Here is a 21,480-nt window from a genome sequence, read left to right on the forward strand (position 1 = left end):
TGCCTTAGAAAACTTAGCCTTGCGCTGGCCTGGTTAGGTCATCCAGCCAAACAAGTCCACCTGAGCAGGACCCAGCATGTTTTTCTCACACTCACACTCGCTTGTAATGAGTCAGGAAGTGGAGACGAGCTCTTGTATAAGCATAGGTTTGAAAAGCCCTGTCAATCATGAAAAACAAAGCTGTGAGTAACCTCTAGGGGATTCTGAGCAGGCAAAGAATCTTCGAGTCATCAGTACAGGACCCTGGACTTTGGTTTGTTTCCTGGACATTTATTAAGCCCTTACTGCATTCTAAAACAAAGCACATACACACAAACATGCATAGCAGCACTATTCACAATAGCCAAAAGGTGGAAACAACCCAAATGTCCATCAACAGGTGAATGGATAAACAGATTGTGGTGCATACATACAACAGAATATCATTCAGCCATAAAGCAGAATGAAGTCATGATACATGTGACAACATGGATGAACCTCAAAGGCACTATGCCGAGTGAAGGGAGCCAGACACAAAAGGTCACATATTGTATGATTCCATCTACAGGAAATGTCCATAAATCCATAGAGATAGAAAGCACATTGGTGGTTGCCAGAGGCTGGGGGGAGCGACTGCTTAAAGAGTATGGTGTTTTATTTTGGGGTGAGGAAAATGTTTTCAAAATAGACAGAGGTGGTGGTTGCACAACATTGTGAATGTACTAAAAGTCACTGAATTGTTCACTTTAAAATGGTTAATTTGGGGGGGGGGGGCAGCCCCATGGCCTAGTGGTTCAGTTTGGCACACTCCACTTCAGGGGCCTGGGTTCCTTGCCCGGGGAACAGACTTACAGCACTCGTTGTGGCCGTGCTGTGGAGATGTCCCACATACAAAATAGAGGAAGATTGGCACGGATATTAGCTCAGGACTAATCTTCTTTGGCAAAAAAAGCCAAAACAAAATGTTAATTTGATACTATGTGAATTTCATCTCAATTTTTTGTGAAAAAAGCACACACACAAATTTGTTCATGTAGCCCTCACAAAAACACTATAAATTAGATACTAATGCTATTATTCTTGTGAGAAAACTGAGCCTAGAGAGGGTGAGGGACCTGGTCTAGGTCACACAGACATTAGACTTGAAGCCGGGATCTGGTTGGCTCCGAAGACTTGGCTCTCCTGAACCACTGGCCTCTCGGCCCGTCAGAGTCGGGTGTGGACGCTGGGAGAACAGAGGGCTAGCTGGGGCAGTGCCGAAGGAAAGAAGGCCTGGGGCAGAGGAAGGGTCAAAGCAGAAAGGCTCTGGGGTCCCTTTAGGGTCCCAACTTAGCACCAGCCAAACGCAGACTCTTGAAACTTTTGCCCCCTGCTACTTTTGCTCTCTGGGGTGCCTGAGCTCCCCAACTCTTCCCTGTGTTCCTCTTGACTCCTTGCATCAGGGAACAGCTGAGAACCATGGATAAGGGGTGAGAAGGGGGGGTGGGCAGGGGTTGGATGAAGAATTAGAAGAACACCACAGAACACTAGACCAAAGGCCCCAATATCGATTTCTCTAGCCTTCTTCCTTAACATATCTCAAGTCCTTGACTCAGCAACGCAGTACTTGAGTGACTTGAATGTAAGCATATTTTGAAAGAAGAGCATATTTTAGGGAGTTCCAGCTCAGAAGATTTGAATATGGTGTCAGCTTGTGGGGAGGCACGGGGGACGCTGGTGGGTGGACAGAGATGGAAGGATGGAAGTGACACAATAATAGGGCTAATGATTTCAACATTTAAAAAGTTTAACAGCTCTTTGTGAACACTAGAGACAAGCTCCAGTGGGAGGCTTTTAAAATATTCACTTTGACAGCGCCTGCACTTTTTAAGCTTCTCCTGTTTGTTTCCTCTTCAAATCTTGTTAGCACCTCCCGTTGGGGAGACTCTGGCCACCTTAAGATAGTGATGGCCTGGCTCCAGGGGGCCAACCCCCAGCCAAGGCTAGGGTTCTGACAATTCAAGGTGAGTTTGTTTTATAGCAGTGGGGGCGGGGAGGACAGAGAAGGCAGAAGAAGATTCCTATACACATTTTCTTGATGCCATAACCAAAATCCTCAATCATAATTTCTTCCGTGACCCCTTAAAAAAGCAGAAGACCAATGTGTAGAACAGAAACGAGTATTGGTGACTCTCGGGCATTCAAGAGGGCCAAGGTATTCCTGGAGATCAGCAGGGACTTGGTCCACTCCTCCTACCAAGCAGAACCGAACTTCAGGAAGATGAGCCCTACATTCCCGGGACTAGCAGGTTCGTCTCCTGGGAGCCTGCCTAGGGACCGGCTTTTCCTTTTAAAAAATCATGACCCTCTGGTCCACGAAATTGTTAAAGAGCCTTACAGGAAGCAAAGCGTCTACATTTAGCTCCAAGCAGCCCAAAGCAGCAACATGCCCAAATGGTATAACTTCCTTCTGGGCTTGGACTGCAACGGAGATCGACACTCAGTCAAGTGCCGCCATTCAGGGGCCAACAGTGTTGACTCAGCCCTGCCTCCCTGTTTGCCCCAGGAAAGGACCAACCTAGTATTTCTGGCTGAGTCAGTTGAGTCACTCCTGCTGTCCCACTCATTCATACCAAGGAAGAGGAGGCTGGAAGACTTGAATATGCAAAGGATCCAATTATCTTGTCCTCAATCAGCTTAATTAATGAGGTTGTTGATGGAGATCAAACAGGCCAAAGGGACTGTGTATAAATTTATCAGCTATTCAGGTTTGTGGGTTCTCTTGGGCAGCTCAGATCTTGGTGGGTTTCTATCAGTTTTGAAAACACTAAGGATTAATTTAATAAGTTACTAAAGTCCCATCTGGGGGGAAATTATATTCAGCTGTATGAGATAAAGACCATTGTATAAGCATTTTCTTCAAACATCGTCTATGCTGTTTCTTTTGAAGGCTCTCTGGTGCCTGATGTTTTAAATATATTATTAAAATATAAGAGTAAAATATTTCTTGGAAAAAAAAGATGAAAAGAATTGAAATTAAATGGAATGCCAACAGATGTGTGTGTGGAAGAACATAAAATAGGGAGTGTCGACAAGTGGATAATAAATGAGGAAATGGTCCTGTGGACGCTGTTAATGTCTGCAGAAGTTTTCCCTTTAGTCTTCAAGTGAACTATACAGTGTAGTGGTTAAAATTTTAGGCTTTGGAGGCAGAATGTCTAGGTTCAAATCCCTACTCCACCACTTATTAACTGTGTGACTTTGGGCTTATTAGCTGTGTGACTTTGGGTAAGTACTCAACCCCTCTGTGCCTCACTTTTCTCATCAGGGAAAAGATAATACCACTGTGCACTTAACTGGTTGCTTTGGAGGCTGTATGCACACGATGCACGTGGAACAGTGGCTGGTCTGGCACATAGCCAACAAAGGGCTGCTACAGCACATTTTCATTGCTTGAAAAATATAAAAAATAGGGCCAGCCCCGTGGCTTGGTGGTTAAGTGCGCGTGCTCCGCGGCTGGTGGCCCAGGTTTGGATCCCGGGCGCGCACCGACGCACCGCTTCTCTGGCCATGCTGAGGCCGTGTCCCACATACAGCAACTAGAAGGATGTGCAACTATGACACAACTATCTAGTGGGGCTTTGGGGGAAAAATAAATAAATAAAAATTAAAAATATATATATATAAAAAATAATAAATGAAGCATTTCTATACAGAACGGTTATTTTCCCCTCTGAAGGCCTAAAGTACCTATCTAAGCGGGTCCTTTCACCTGTTAAATGCATTCTTAGCGTTCCCTGTCAGCAGGCTAACACTTCAAATACATTTGGGCTGAAATATAAAAATATCCACAGTGTTGTTCTAACCCTTTGACAGTTTAAATGGTAATTGCCTTCTAGACAATTGCGTTTTTCATCCCAAACACTGCCACTGGAAGGCATGCACAGATTTCAGATAGGATGATAGACCCAAAAAGGCTTTAGGTGGCCTACTATTTGTTCCTGAGCCCCAGCAGGAAGGCACTAGCAGGAAACCAGATAATAATAACAGTAACAGCGATTACTATGATTTTTGAGGGCCCTCCTTTATACCGGGCACTGTGCTAGTATCTTCGATACATGTCTCCAGACAAACCTCAAATCTTCTCAGCAGCAGGAGGCAGATGCTATCAGCCCGGCTTGACAGACGAGAAAATGGGCCCAGAGTTGGTACATGCGATAAGTGCCTGGACCTGGTACGAGCCAGACCCACCCGGCTCCACACTCGGCATTCCTTCTAATCCACAGGGTGTCCAACCAGCTCGTGGTCCTTTCCCCTACAACTTCTGAGACCAAAAGCAATACATTTTGGGATCTTATCATCTGGCAGAAAGTTTTTCTCAGTATCTACCATAAATCTCATCCGCTACAATTTATGCCACTCTCAGGCCTCTCCCTGTGTAGTTGACACCTCCCTCCTGCCCCCCATGGTGATCTCATGGGTCTTCTCTTTAACCCAGTGGCTCTCCATCAGGGGAGTTTTGGCCCCTGGGGACATTTAGCCACATCCGAAGATATTTTTGGAATAACAACTGGGGGAGAGGATGTGCTACAGGCATCTAGTAGGCAGAGGCCAGAGAGGCTGTTAGACACCCTACAGCACACAGGACAGCCCCAACAACAAAGAATTATCTGGCCCAGAAGGTCAATAGTGCCGAGGCTGAGAAACCCTGAAAACAGAACTTGGTTTCTGTGCCAAATCCATTAGTCCTCTAGTCTTCCCATTCTCTGTAAAAGGCACCGTCACTCACGAGCTGCTCAGACCCCAAACCTAAGGGTTTACCCTGATTTGTCCCTTTCTCTCACTCCTTTTTTTACTGTCACTATTTTTAAACTGTCATTATTAGAAAAAGAATTAACTCTATGACATTCCACTCATATTTCAACCCCTGTGGTGGTTCAATTAATTCATTATGATATCTGCTCATTCATTCAATCAATGAATGATTAGGGGAGACCACCAAAACCTCAATAGCCATGTCAGCTGTCATTGGAACCTTGTAAAGTCCCCTAACTTTGCAAACTTTCACACAAATACAGTTTAGCGCCAATGTGCAATTCACTTAAAGGTATTTAAAAGATTTTGCAAAAAACAACAAATGAAGAAAAGTTTAAAGTTAAAACAAATGTTTAGTGGCATAAAGTGAAAAGAAAGCCAACCAAAGGAAATTCGGGACAGGGTCCAACACCCAGATCTTCATTGTGAGCTCCGCGTCCACCCGGGCTGTGCGGGGTGTTGGAGCCTGCCTCCATCCTTGTCCTCAGGTTGCTTAGCGTCTCCGCACAGCAGAATGTGAAGGGAGGAAAAGAGAGATTATTTAAGCAAACGCCCAGAAATTGAAAGTCCAGTTGACGGCTGGCTGCCCATCGACTTCTCAGAAGACCCTCACTTCTCCTGAAGGTGCCACCATTGTTCAAACCTATAGAGAAGCCCCTCCTGGCCACAAAAGCCATGCCACTAAAAGGAAGCCACGTGCCTCAGAGACACAGCTTTTCTTTTTCCGAGAAAGGCATGGAGCAGTTTCATCCTGCACCTCATCCAGTAGGCTTAGCTGCTCCCAGAAACCCACTGAGAAGCTTTTTTAAGTGGCCATCCCGAAGAGGAAACAGAGAGAGGCTTGAGGCCATTAGACAGGCCACCCCAGGAAATGATTCAAGAGCAGTTCTGCCTTCCAGGCCCAGAACAATGGCTCCAGTGGTACCAACACTGCTAAGGGGAGCACTTACACATCCGTCCCACACCAAGACCCTGTGCAGGGTGGCACGGAGGCCAGACATCAAACCGTGCTCTGGGAACCCTTGTGGTCCTGCCCCCAGGGAGAGAGCTGGATCTAGGGCAGGCCTAAACATTTTTCTTCCACACCATAGCTGTGCAGTCATGGGTTAGAGCCCCAGGTGTGTGACCTTGGGCAAGTCACACAACCCGTATGAGGCTCATTTTTCTCATGGGTAGAACGAGCAGAGTAATACCTACTTCAGGGAGTTCTTGTAAGGATTAAATGAGCTAGTACATGAAAAGCACTTACAACTGTACTTTACATAATATTATGTATAATTTCATGATTACTCTTAATGTTATTATTATAGCTTTTAGCACAGAGCCTGGCACATAATAGACACTCAATAAATATTAACTAGTATGACTCAGGCCTAAAGTAGACCTGAAAATCTTAGGTGATCTTGTAAACCCCTGAGATGTGGGGATTCATCCAAAGGTTGCATATAATCATTAGAAAGAAAGAGACATAGGAAAAAACAAAAGCTCATATCTTAAAAGGAGCAATGAACATTTATTAGGCACCTACAATTTGCCAGGTACTGGGGAAGGCACTGAAGATAGGACGGTGAATTAGAGAAAGCTCCTGCTTTCTTAGCGGTTCTTAGTAATTGTAGGCTCACACACTCCCTCTGAAAGTTCAACTAATTGTATCGACCCTTTGATGATGAAACAAAGGAGATGTTCCAGTCCTGGCAATGTTTTCTCTTGGCCTTGGTTACATCATAAATAGTGAATCAAAACTACACCCAGACAGCCAACTGGGAAGGAACTGTGAACTTCATCTGGCGAGGGGACCACTCCCACCTCCCCAGAGGTGGTTATCTAGAAGCAAGCAAACGCTCTGATAAAGGTGCTAGTTGTGGCTAGACCTGCAGAGGATCACAATGAGATTTGGACAGGATGAGTAGAGAGATAAGAGAATGCATTGTGCTTCCTGTTTTTTTAAAAAAAGAAGTACCCAAGATAGCTAGAGATGCATGACAGTGGATCTCTACAGTAACACCTTTTCTGATTATAAAATTCAGTTTTCTTATCAAGCCAATTCCAAAGGTTCCCTTGTGACCATAATCTCTGGAATTTAACCCCTCCCTGCCCGTGGACCTTGCTCAGCATAACTTTTCAAACCTACATCTAGCTCAGCGAGATGGGCAGCACCAGGCTGAACTGAGGGCAGGTGGAGCATTTTTCCCTGTCCCATGTTGGGTGGTGAGAGTGTTTGGGGACTGAGACAGCCACCCTTTGCCACCTCCACTGGCCCGGGCCATTCAGGATGAAGACCAACCACAGGCTGGGCTAGCGGACGGTGCGGTTTTACGGACCCCACAGGGGCCTCCCTACTCTGAACTGTCTTGGCTAGCCCCCCCAGCCTCTCTCAGCCTGCGGCCATCCCAGCCAGTCTGCGCTCTCTGCCCTGCCCACCCCACGCTGGGTCCCTCCTGGTCTTTGCCCAAGGTGGTCCCTCTGCAGAAGTGCCCTTCTCCTTCCTTCAATCTTAAATATCTGCCTCTCTCTCCAGACCAGACTGGAGCCCTATGTTCTCCTTGCTCCTTCCCTAATGCCCCAGGGCAGCGGGAGGCACTCCCTCCAACTTTTGTCCTTCCCTCTCATGGGCACTCAATGCACAGCCCCCTATTATATATGAGCACACAGCGTGTCTCCCAATAGGGTAAGTTCCTGGGGAGCTGGAGATCTGCTTGATTGATTTTTGTAATTTCTGGTACATGGGAGGCTCTCCATAAATGTGGAATGAATGGATAACTGCCTGAATGAATAAATGACACCAATCTCAAGTTGCTAACTAAAGTTACTCTTCTATAGGGTCATAGGAAGACTCTAGAGATCATTTTTCCCAATCTTTTTTTACTTCTTACTAGCTGTGTGGCCTTGGGTAAGTTCCTTAACCACTCTGTGCCTCAGTTTCTTCATCAGTAAAATGCAGATAATAATAGAATGATATGTCTATTTCACAGAGTGGCCGTGAGCGTCAAATGTTAGTGTAGATAAGGTACTTAGAACAGTGCCTGGCATTTAGTAAGTGCTCAATGAATGTCAGGGTTTATCACTGTCGTTGCAGTGACACCCTGAATGCCCTGCCCAGAGGTGCACCAGTCCCACTCCATCCCCACCCCCATCGGCACTGCTGTGAGTGTTGGCTGCTAATGGCTCTATTGCACCCTTTCTAAGGAGAGTTGCCCTCAGCCAGGGGAGCAGCCTCACGTGGGTGGTCATCCTGTGGGTACACTGTGCCCGGGCTGCCCCTCTGCAGCTCACAGTCAAGGTTTGACTGACGTGGGGTAAAGGCTGGCCTCCCACCTTCAGCGAAGGTGGACTTGGAGGTGCAATCTGAGCTCCAGAGCTCCCTGTGGAGCAGACTGAGCTGGAATCCAGCTGAGCGTATTCCGCTCCCCAGCCTGCTTCCTCGTCCCCTTCTCCTGAGCGCATCCCCCAATAAATCACCTACACAAGAAGCCCAGTCTCAGGCTCTGTTTCCAGGGAGCCTGATCTACACGGTCATCGTCACCCCATTATCGTCAGAGAGGAGGAAACAGACCCAGCGTGGTTGCCTGAGTAACCCAAGACCCAAGGCGAGGGCCGGAACCAGTCGTAGGTCAGGCAGTGACTGGGAGTCAGGTTGTTGCTTTAGAGGAGTGCAGGGTTCTGAGTCTCTGAGGAGTCTTCTCTAAGAAACAACAACTGAATGACTTAACTAATGGTCAGCTAGCAAGACAACAAAAAGCCTGTGGTACCTGAAGTTGGTGCAGAAGTCACAGCCTTTGGGGCGGTGAGGGAGGCAGGTGGCTGGGGTTGAGACCAGATATCCTGGGATGGGAGCCAAGGGGTCCAGGCCAGCACAGCAGGTGGGGGTGGCAAAATGGGGGCAAGATCACATTCCTGCTTGCCTTGGCCTTACTGTGCCGGGCATACCTCCCCTCCCAGAGCTCTCTGCGGCCCATGAGCACGCCGCTCAGCGCCCTTCAGCGATTCCCCACCCCAGCTGGAAATCGTCTCCACTTGATGGCCCCATGGCTGTCATCAAATTCCTCTCTTGCTCAGGTCAGCCTATCACACTACACCACAAGGTCTTTGAGGCAGGACTCTGGACATGGATCTTTGCCCAAACCCCCATGGAGCTGCTGCGGTGAGGGAGAGTGAGGGAGACAAAGCGACAGACACTTGCTGCTTGGCAGTGGTGAGGCGGGGATCATGACCACACTTTTCCCTACGCATCAGGCTGGGAGCAGTCCTTCATCTTCATTGTCACCCAGCTGCTGCGACTGAGGAAGCCAGATTCAAATCCAAGGCAGTCCTACCCCCAAATCCAAGCTAAAACAGACTAGGAAAAGGAAAATATATCCCTGGTGAGGAGTTTAAAGACATTTGATGTAATTAGACGAATATTCTGAAGGGAAAAGGGCTGATAGGAAAGCTTTGTGGGGCCTGGTACAGGAATTTTTTTATTCATGTGAAAGGATTTTCTTTTTCCTAATTACAAAAGTAGCAGGTATTTGTAAAAAATTCAAAAAAAAACCAAGTGTATAAAACAGACAATATTAGTGCCCTGTATTCCCTCCCACCCTCAGCAATACCTACTATTAAGAGTTTGACTGTTCTTCCAGACTGGTTTTTTTTTTGTTTTTTTGTTTTTTTGGTGAGGAAGATTCACCCTGAGCTAACATCCATGCCAATCTTCCTCTTTTTTTGTATGTGGGATGCCATCACAGCATGGCTGATGAGTGGAGTAGGTCCATGCCCGGGATCTGAACCCACGAACCCTGGGCCACCAAAGCGGAGCATTTGGAACTTTAACCACTCGGCCACGGGGCCAGCCCCAGACATTTTTTAATAGACTTATTAGATGGACAGACAGACAAACGGGTAGATGACAGATAGATAAAATACACACAGATCTGCAACGTTTCCCCTGTTCTTTTCCTTCTTTCAGATATTTCTCCAATTAGTACCTCCTTCTGTTTAACATCTGAAAACTTTATATAACCATTCAATAAATATGTATTGTGTACCCACTATATACCAGATAACACGCTAGACACTGGAGATAAAGCAATTCTATATTGGTAGATTTTTCATTTCCTTTGATTTTTTCCTGCTATAACAAGCCAAACTGTAACAAACATCTTTTTACATATATCTTCGTGTCCTTGTTCAAGAATTTCTACAGCAAATTGATGGATCAAAGCAAACGCCCATTACAAATTTGAAAGTTTTTGCCAAATTGCTCTCCAAAAATGTTATGACAATTTTTATTTCCACCAGCAAAGTATGAGATATATATTTACCGATATCTTAGTCAACAATTAATATCACTCTTTTTATTCTTTGCCAATTTGATAGATAAAAATTTACATCATGTTTTTTAAATTTTCATTTTAAAGCTACTTTTACAATTGGTATTTTTCATAAGTTCAGTAGCTACATGAATTTTTTCTTTAGTGAATTGCCTGTTATAGACTTTTCTACCTTTTAGAAAAATCAGTTTCTCATTGATTTGTTGAAGCTCTTTATATATAATGGACCTCAAATCCTTTGTCAGGTATGTTGCAAATATTTTTCCCCAATTTGATTATTTTGCAACCTTGTTTATGGTAGCCTTTCTTGAACAGAAGTTGAAATTTTTACATATGTTAAATTTTATGTACCTTATCTTTTGTGGGTTTTGGTTTTCATATCACGCTAGAAAGAATTCTTATTCATGGATTAACAGGTCAATCAAGAGTTTTGATTTACAGGGATTAATTCTAGTATATGTGGAGCGTATACTAGACCTATGTACTGCATTTTGGGGGCATATAAATACTTTTGTGAGGTAAGTTGTTTTTTACACTCCTACAATTTAATACAAGACCAAAAAAAAATTGCTATAGAAACTGTTAACGAATGCAAAGAACTACATTAAAGTAAAAGTACATATCAGGGCCAGCTGTGTGGCATAGTGGTTAAGTTCATGCACCCCGCTTCAGCAGCCCTGGGTTTGCAGGTTCGGATTCCAGGCGCAGACCTATGCACTGCTTATCAAGCTGTGTTGTGACAGGGGTCCCAAATATAAAGTAGAGGAAGATGGGCTTGGATGTTAGCCCAAGGCCAATCTTCCTTTGCAAAAAGAGGAGCATTGGCAACAGATGTTAGCTCAGGGCTAATATTCCTCACCAAAAAAAAATAAAAATAAAAGTATATATCTAATGAATTGTTTTTAAATAGGTATTTTCTGATCACAGAAGTAATATATACTTGTTACAGTTGGGGTGAAGGGATTCCATAATAGCACAAGGAACAAAAATTTCCCTCATAATTGCATTCCCCCACATAATCAGTTTGTATTTTACTATTTTTCTTTCTGTCTTTTATCTAGTCTTGTGCACTTATAATTTTTTTTATGAAATTGGGCTCATACTCTTCTTGAATGGGCTTTTTTAACTCAATGTCAGATTGTGAATTTGGGGGGAGGATTGAGTAACTATGATGTACTCCATTACACAGCCTGTGATTGATTAATCCAATGGAATTTGTTTCTTAAGGAGAATCTTTCAAGTTAATAAGGTATACACCCAAACAATCTCCCTGAAAAAACCTCTTCATCCTTTGATCTTTTATTATCGTGTCCCTTTTTTGCATCTCCTCTTGCAGGTGATTGTGGAGCTGCATTATCTTGGGAAAATCCATTCCTTTTTCCCCATTATCACCAGGAATTCATTGAAGACCATTTTAGCAACACTTCTGGGTGCTGTCTCAATGGAATGCAGAGACAGCATTTACTTTGTGCTCCTGGAAGCTTTGTATAAATCCAACACTATCCTATTTTCCTATGGACATCATCTCATTTCAGAGAGACTCTTCATTTCTGACTGATCTCTAGCTTCTCAGGAGTGCCTCCTGATATGTTAGTTCTGAACTTCTGTCACACCACAGCCGCCCTCCAGTTTCTGACAAATCTGATAACATTGCTTGAGCCAGAACAGCCAGATCAGCTGAACTGTGCCTGGCAGTCATTGGAACCACAGACACTGCAGCTAGATGGCGCTCACATCCTCACATTTCTAGAGGAATTAGGAGGAGCCGTGAAAGACGTTTTCCATCACTACCTAACTTGACAAGTTTACAGTCTTGGGGGAAGGGAGAGCAATATACTTGGGCACATGAAATAACTGAAAAGAAATTGTAATATATGCATTTTCCAAATAAAACTAACATTATAATGAGTACTGCGTGTCAGATGCTGCTCTAAGTTCTGAACTCTTCTCCCAGCACCCCTAAGAGACGAGTACAGTACAATTAAAACCTCCCTTTACAGATGAAGCACTAACAGATTTAGTCATTTTCCCAACGTCACAGGGGCAGAGACTGAAGTTAAACCCAAGAAGCTTGCTCCAAAGCCCACACTTAATCACCATGAACTGGCTCAAGAAAAAGACTAAGAGGATGGACATCAAATTAACAGTAGTTAGCCCTGGGGAGCAAGGAGTATTGGGGACCACAGTATTTACTTTCTACACAAAACCCTGTATTGTTGAAAATTACTTCCCCATGCATAAACTATTAGGTTACTTTTTAAAATTCAATAATTTTTATAAGAATAATACAGTATAAGAAATTGCTCAACTGTGGTCAAGGGCAGATTCAGGCTCTGTCTTGAGGCTTATTCATGGAGAGGGACTCTTTAAGAAAAAGAATACAAAACAGGAATACAAAATTAGGTATGGACGTGAATTTATTTATGTTGAAAAAGAAATCACAACAAATTACAAATTTTTAGAAGGTGACAAATTCCACAAATATAACAAAACCATGAAAAATTACACACCATATCTCTATTATGATCTTTTCCCTGTTTTTTTGGTTGCATACTCTTTGTATGATCATCTCTTCATATGACAACAATTCTGTAATATCATTTTCACGGAGAGAAGAGAAAGCAATTCAAATGCATTTTAAAAAGCCATTATATTGGATTGAGCTATACATAATTGTTTAATCAAATTATCCTTAAACTATGTACAATAACTTATGGATGAATGTGCATGGGAGTTTGTCACAGGAACACTTAGGTTGCTTTGCTGCAATTTTAGTGCTTTTGAATGTCATTTTTTGTGGAATTGCCAGGCTTCATCAGGACAAGTCGTCTCAGATACGCTAAGACTGATCCAATATGTTGGAAGGCATAAAAATGCAATTTGGCATTCATAAAAATGTTCCTTCACAGTTTGTAGTATTGCTGCAATTTTGTGCCCTTCGAACACAAGAACTCTGGTCAATTCTATTTTGCATTGATTCTCATTTTAAAAGTATAGTAGTCTGGTGCATTATAATTATAGATGCTGCATTATTGAGTATTTTCCTAAAAGTAATTTCTGTCTTGACTAGACATCAATAAGAACCAAATATTCCACTTATAACTTTATACATCTGATGATTAAAAGAACATTCCAGAAACTAGCTTCTGTTTCTGCACATTTTGACTCTTCTTCTTCACTACCTCCTACACTTCCAATATCAGCCATAAAAACACACATTTATCTTGCAATAGGACTCATGATGCCAGGTAGGTATGCACGGAGAACATCAGCATTATTTCTGGAAGGCATTCCTAACCTAGAAGAGCTAACATGGAAGTAAGCATGAACCATATAAATAGGTCCATTGAACCCAAAACAAATAAATCTCCAACTCAACTTCTCCTTAGCTGGGTTTTCCAAAACGTTCAGGGCCTCTCCATTGCCACACAACTCCTCAAGGGAAAACTGATGGAGGGGGATGCTGAGGGGAATTAGACCACATCCTTAGCCTATCACAGTTAAAATATCTTACTTTTGCAATTTTACCAAAAGCAAATGACCTGTGAACCCGTGCAAGGCCCCCTCTGGGATCTTGGAAGTCACCCTTACAACTTGCAGGTCCTAAAGCTTAAGTTTCTTTCGCTTTACAGTAAATCTGCCCTGACTGTGATGAAGATGATAGTTGCAGCAAGAGCAGAGATTATGGATAAGTCTGTGTGGACTGGACCTGTCAAGACCATCTTCACGTAGGAAGCAGGCACTGAGCGAGGCCTTGGCCATTGGTAGGACTCAATAGACAGAGGAGCAGGAAGGACTAAGCCACAAGTTTCTGCAGTCCGCCAAAAAGTAGACGACACGCATGTATGTGGATGTAAAATGTGTTCTCCTGCCAATGAAAACATTTTTCCATCACTGGCTTAGAGCTACCCAGTACGAGCCAATGGCAATACATTTACACATCGCTAAAGAATGAGAATTGAACTTTCTTGCCGGCCCACTCTCCCTATCCCGACCAGCAAATAATCACTCCCAAGCCAGGATCAACCAAAGCTTCAGGCATTTGGCACACATGTGTCTACCATCCGCCTCGCTCCAACACAGGGATCCAAGAAGACTGGGTTTACACACCAGGCAAAGGAGAGGGAAGGGGGGAGGTACTGGCCAGAGACAAAGTTTTCTGGGTAGACACAGGAAGCAAAGCCTGGTGAATACGTATTCAACCAGTGTGAGGAAGGGCGGTCCATGCCCAACTCGCACTCTTCTTTCCTTTCAAAATCTTGTGTGCCATTACATCCCTGGGGGAAAGGAAAATGTTTCCTGCCAGAGGCAGTGGCCAGCCAGCCATTTGGAAGCCTGGGAGTTGACCTTGGCCATGGTCTTCTGCCTGTGTCTTTAATATGATGTGTTTAAGCCTCAATTTTGCTCCTCTTGTTCCGAGGTTCGACTCTGGAGTATTGGAGAACTGCTCCAAGGGGAACCTTGAGTGTGAAGACTCTTTATGCTGTAAGGAGCTCTGGACTCGGGCAGCAACAGCCACAACCACCAGCACTGAGGTCTGCCCAGTAACACACCAAGACACAAGCGTCATTTAGTCCACAAACACTTGTTCAGCATCTACTATATGCCAGGTACTCTCTCAGAAGCTAGAGTAATGGAGTAGCTTAGGGTTCCCAAATTCCCACTTTCCTTCTAGATCCATAAATGTGATTACCCTCTTTTGGTTTCCCAAAAGTTGATGTCTAGCAAATTTTGCAATTTGTCCTTTACCCGAATACCACATGGACTCTAGAACTCAGCTGGGTTAGTCCCCAGGTCAGCCTCAGCACTGGCTCTGGTGACTGTTCACTTGTAACAAAGCAGCCATACTGCTGACCAGCTAGTTCAAGGTGGGGCCTGAGTAGGTTCTGAACATGGCACAGAGGAAGAGAGGAGGTTGAGGCACAATTAACAAGTGCCGGGTTACATTCATTTCAGGATATAGTTTAAAGTACGAATCTAAAGTACTTTTTCCCTAATTTTAATCTTTGTATACAAAGGCACTTATTCAATAATTCTTGCTTTCCTTTGTGATGCTCACACAATTCTATACTTAATTACCAGATATCTTTGGATCCATGTCCAGCTCTCTAGCCGATTTCACTGACCTACATCTCTATTGGGCTAAAATCGCACTGCTTTAACCTGTAGGGTTAAATGGAGATCTATCAATTTCTCCTAAGCCCCACCTCTTTCCCCTCATCTCTTCCTACCTCCCTTGTCCCTCTTTTCTGGGGACATAAGAAGAAGAAGACATAATCTCCATTCTCCCTTGAAGAGGTTGCATTCTATGTAGGAAAACAATATTTATGCCCCTGGAATAAGTGAAGGGCTCACAGCCAATGCTCAAAATGTCTTGCTGAAATAGTAAGTTCAAATACAACGTAAAGGTATCCACCAACCAGCTTCTTTATAAACTGCTGGCTACTCTATAAAAATGGTTCCAATTACCCCAACACACACACATCTCTACTGTTGCATAATCTTCCTCTTGTTTTTCAGATTGGCCCCATTAAAATTGTGTAAAGTAAAACTCAGCGTGGTGACCTCACCCAAGTTACTTAGAAATGAAGAGCTACTCATTTGAATCATTGCTTTTGTTTTATTTTTGGAGGGAAAAAAAACAAGGTGGGGCAGGAATATTATCAGATAAATAGTTTATAGAAATTTGAAGCCAGGGAGGGGGAACAACTAGAATTTAGGGAATATTTTTTCGATGGCACTTTGCTGGTTTAGAAGCACAAGAATGCATTCTGTATTATCAGATCACTTGTGAACTTATTATATTTGGCACTTCCAGAGATGTACAAGTTTGATTTAAGAAGACAAAGCTTCTCTCATCCTTATGCAGATAAGAAGGCAAGTTAGGAAAAGACAAAAAAAACCCAGTGTTTTCCCATCAGATTTTTCTGATTTTAAAAACTCTAAAATTAATGACCCAAGGTTAATTCTGGGCCTCCAGAATTTTTAACAAGAATACTAGGCTCTTCATCAGCCGTGATATAACCCAATCCATCTTTAGACTTAGCCCGTCCACACCACCCCCTTTAGGGGAGCCTGCCAGGACGTTGGGGAACTGCCTGCAGACCCAGGGTAGCTGAGGTGTCTCTGGAGCCTCTGAAGTCCTGGATAACTTTCTCTAAAGCTGGGTTGTGTGATTGGTGCAAATTGTAGTTACCCTGGACCAGTATGTCTTGAACATTGGGACGCATCAGAATCACCTACTAAATCAGCTGTCCTGGGGCAGAGTCCAGGCAGGCAGATTTCCCCCGGGAGATCAATGCCCGCCAGACTGGAGAGGCTCCACCAAGGCAGAGGAGATCTTTATTCGTTCTTGTGTCCTGAGGCTTGGCACAGCGCCAGACATGTAGTAAGCACTTAATAAATATTTACCAAATTGATCATAATTGGTATTAAATTCTAGTTGGATTAAAATTTTTATCATTTTTTCCAAATGCTGTCAAGCCAAAAAAAAAAATTCGTAACTTGATTTCAAAGAAAATACAAGAAGACATTGTAAAAATTTCACAATTATTATTGCTACAAATTCAGTTGTCAGGAATCACGAAAAACAAGATTCTTCCATGCTGACTAAAGCGAAAAATGCATCACTCTGTTTCACCAAAATCAGAGGAAGCAGAGAACTAAAAAAAAAGTTTAGACAATAAAGAGTCAGACTTTATGAAATGGAATATTTAAAAATAAAATCCACCTTGAGATTGTAACCACACTTCAGTTCTTTCTTGTCTTGTTATCTTCCTCCTTTCTCTCTGGCTCTTTGTCTTTTTTGATTTGCTCTTCTCTGTCTCTCTCCCTGGCATCCTCTTCAGCTGTCACTCTCTCTCATCTCCTTGGGAGCCATTAACAAATGATTTGAATGCTCTGAACGGGTGATAGAAAGGCTGAGGCTAGGGCTGTTGAGAGAGAATGGATCCAAGGAGACTTCTTGAAGAATCCAGAACTTGAGTGTGGATAGGCTTTAGCTTTGCAGAGGGTAGGGGGGAGACAGCCTAGGACAGCAATTTGTAAACACTTAAATGACCTTAGGAAGCTTGCTGTTTAAATAGGATTTCTCTGCTAGATTCAATCCAGTCCAACAAAGCAGTGTTGGTTAAAGACACAGAGTCTGCAGGCAGGCTACCTGGTTTCCAATCCCAGCACCAAAACTTACTGCGCAAGGTCACACAGGCAGTAAGTACTTCTCTGTGCCTCAGTTTCCTCATCTGGAAAATGAGGACAATAGAGCTGATGTGAAAGTTAAACAAGGATCTGATGACCTACAAATGTTAGTTATCATTTTTTGGCCATCACTGCTCTTCTTTTAAAAGTAAATGAAAATAAGAGCTTATCATGTAGTTGGGGGTGGTAGGCAGGATAATATGAACAACCCATACCGATTTTTCTTTTCTATAAATCTGAGTATTTCTGATTTTGTTTTTTAAGCAGGATGTAGCTTACATATACACATATAATGGAAGAAATATTTACCCAGCACTCTGCCACGTGCTCTACCTAATTATATTAATTAACCCTCACAAAGCCCTATGAGATAGATATCATTATCCCTATTTTACAGATGAGGAAACTAAGGCTGAGAGGGGTAAATTAACTTGCCCAAGGTCCCACAGCTAGTAAGTGGCGAGCAAAGATCTGAGCTCAAGTCTCACTGCAATTCATATGCCCTTGTGCTACACCGTGAAGCAACCAGAGAGCTTCAAGAACCCCGTTAACCTGAAGTTCTAACCCACGGTTAAAACTCTGTTGACCTGCAGAATAAACCATTTCCCTGCCAGCCCCCCTCAAAACCCCACTTAGCTGACTCACCAAGAAACTGAAAAGGCACCGTCACTTGAGAAGGTCACAGAAACACAGGCAATCTCGACTGGCAGCAGCCACCGTGTCCTTCAAGCCCCCAGGCTAAGTGATCAAGCTCTAGGGGGTTAGGTACTCTTTGGTTTACCTAATTTTGGTTGCCTGGATTCACAGGAACCTGTCGGATTCTGCTGTTTATTGTGCAGTTACCAGGCTCCCAAAGGCACTCTTTTGGAGGTCCTACTTTCTAGCCAGAGACAAGAATGAATTTGGGGCCAATCCATCCATTTACCAAACGATACAGCCTAAATTTGTCTACCAGGCGGACACCATTCTGATTTTTTCTCTCCATTAGGTAATGGGCAAGAGTTTTGAGGTCTTGTCCATACTGGCTCGGAAGGTCCCATTCCTCTGAAGCATTCCAGAGAGCTCTGGGGAAGAGTGACTGCTCCACGACCTTCTTTAGGTCACTTGTAGCCAGATTTGGATAATGTCCAAGATCTCACAACTGATCTCCTCCTCTTCTTTTTTGGATGCCATCAACCAAGGGGTGTTTAGGAATGTGTTAATAATTCCCGAGAGAAATTGGCCAGGATTACCTAGTCATGACTAATGAAGCTGTCATCCACCACTCCTTCCCGCTGTTTAATAATGCCTTCCAAGGAGTGCTTTATGAAGATGGATAGTATTGTAATGCTGCACCCAAGAACCTGGCACAATGTCAATGAAAACAGGGGCCAGCTTGTTTTGCATGCCACTCTATTTTTCATTATACTTCACAATAACTTGTTATTAAATGAAAATGAATTTGCCATTAGGGACTAGATCCTATTTAATAACTGTTCAGCAATGTTTCATGATTGGATTTTTTTTTTTTTTTTTTTGGTAACTAGTGCAGCAGGCATGTGAGTAAATGGCATCCTGGATTAGGTGAGGCTGGATTTTCTAGAACAATCTTAAATGTTCCATAGAACTTGGTCACTAAACTTGTGGTTTAAAGCTTGGTTTGCAAGAGTCTGACTTTAAATTGGCCATCTTAAAAACAGGAAGAGTGAGGTAGACTGTCTCCAGAAGTATTCCTGGAAAATGATGTGGAATGGGGATAAGACAGAGAGTTGATGTGCAAGCACAGTGGCCCTCCTAGAGGGGCTAGGAGGTTTTCTGGAGAGCGATCTCCCCAACTGCCCTCTCCAAAGAGTGTGCATCAGTCAGGAAAATCAATATTATTCTGCAGTAACAAATACACCCCAAGATTTCAGTGGCTTAAAATGACAAAGGTCTGTTGCTTGCTTGTACCACATGTGCATTACAGGGCTATATACCTGTCATAAGTTATTTTGGAAGATAGATGATGAAACACCCACTATCTGGAATGGTGGCAGAGGGGAAAAAGTGCTCTGGAGGGTCTCAAATCAGCAACTAAAAGCTTGACCTTGAACTGGTCACATAGCCCGAACCAACCCCAAGGGGTGGGAGAGGCCAAGAATTACAATCTTACTATGTGCTCAAAAGGCAGAAACAGCATCTCTGGTGATGAGCCGTAATAAGTATTGATGTGAGATCAAAATGAGGATTTCATTCAATCAATTGAAGGCCTGAATAGAACAGAAAGGCTGACCCTCACCCAAGTAAGAGAGAATTCTTCCTGCCTGACAGTCTTTGAACCAAGACATCAGCTTTTTTCCTGTCATCAGACTCAAACTGAAATATCAGCTCTTCCTAGGTCTTGAGCCACTCTATTAAAGATGTCACTGTGCATACTCCTTAAGCCAGCAGCTCCACCTCTAGGCAGGCAAGTCCCTAGTGCCAAGCACAGTGCCTGGTGGACTGAATGAAATATGACAGTTAGAAATGCGAGATTTAGAGTGATAATATCCCAGATCCATCAATTAACTAACAGCTTGAGCTTGGGCAAGTAACTCCATCCTCAGTTTCTTCATCTGTAAAATGAATGATAATACCTCTCAGCATTGTCATGAAGATTAAAAAGGATAATTTACGTACAGCACAGTGCCTGGTACGTGGTAAGCATTCAATAAACGGTGCTATTGTTTGTCATTACACCTCAAGACTGGTTAGTGTCCTCTTTCTGCAAGGTAGAATCATCTCTGATTACAGTCATGCACCACATAACGATGTTTCCGTCAACAACAGACCGCGTATACGACAGTGATCCCGTAAGATTAGTACCATATAGCCTAGGTGTGTAGTAGGCTGTACCATCTAGGTTTGTGTAAGTACCATCTGTGATGTTTGCACAACAATGAAATCTCCTAATGACGTATTTCTCTGAACATATGGTTGTAGTTAATTATGATAGACAGTGGGAAAGGGGTTTCCCTCTTCTGAATCATGGCATCTAGATCAATGACTCCCTGCACTTGTTGGTGACAGCAAATAGCCTTTAAGTACCTCGAAAAATTGTGAGAGTCCCCTTGAACATGATAACAATATATTGTTAAATCTTGACTGAAAAAACATATGAGGTCAAAAAGCCTCTCTAAATCCAGTCACACTTTAAACGTGTTTTATTGGCCTCACAGCATCGATGTACATCTTAAAAATAGTAGGGCATTAGATGTGCGAGACAAGGCTTCTTCAATCTAGAGACAAGTTTTGGTGGACATCAGGGTTCAAGACCCCACAGCCTTCACTCCAGGGCCATTCGGGGGTCTGAGGCCCAGTGGGATGAAAAACACTGATTTGATTAAGTAACGATGCAAGTCAGAGAAAACCCACACCTTTTCCTACTTGGAAGCTTGAAGTAGTTGTACCTCCTTCTCATGCTCCCAACAATGCACCTGACCAGGGAGGTGTGCACCAACCAGAGACTTCCCTTGGCCATCTCCTCCTGAGGGGCCGCCCCTCCATGAACATCAGTCATTTGCTCAGCTCTTCTATAGACTCCAGTATGAATACATAACTATGAATTATTATTTCATTCTCAAACTATATTTCTGAATGCATTTGCCAGACAGATTAAAAACCTAAGAAGACCACACACGAGCATAAGTTGGAGAACTGGACATCTGGTCATTTCCACAGGAAAGGACTCTTGTGAGACTGAATGGCCAGAGCTGTGATTCTGGCTGTGGTCCCAAAGCCCAGGGAGGCCCATCTGGAGAGAGACTGGGGTCCTCTGTGGCTATGAGACTTTAATTCCACCATCTCCTGGGGACAACATCCCCATTGGTAGAAAGGACTTGCTGGAGAAAGGAAGACACACCCAGCATCAAGATCACAGCCCCATATGGGAGCTGGTTCCTTCTTCTAGAAGCTAAACCAAAATTGGCTTTTCAGGAACCCTTATACACTGCTGGTGGGAATGCAAACTGGTACAGCCACTACGGAAAACAGTATGGAGATTCCTCAGAAAATAGAAATACCATATGATTCAGCTATTCTACTTCTGGATATCTATCCAAAAAAAATGAAAACATTAATTCAAAAAGATACATGCACACCTATGTTCATTGCAGCATTATTCACAATAGCTAAGACTTGGAAGCAACCCAAGTGCTCATCAACAGACGAATGGATAAAGAAGATGTGGTATATATACACAATG

The sequence above is a fragment of the Ceratotherium simum genome, chromosome 8 (assembly GCF_057802395.1).
Source record: "Ceratotherium simum simum isolate JZ-2026a chromosome 8, ASM5780239v1, whole genome shotgun sequence".
Lineage (NCBI taxonomy): Eukaryota > Metazoa > Chordata > Mammalia > Perissodactyla > Rhinocerotidae > Ceratotherium > Ceratotherium simum.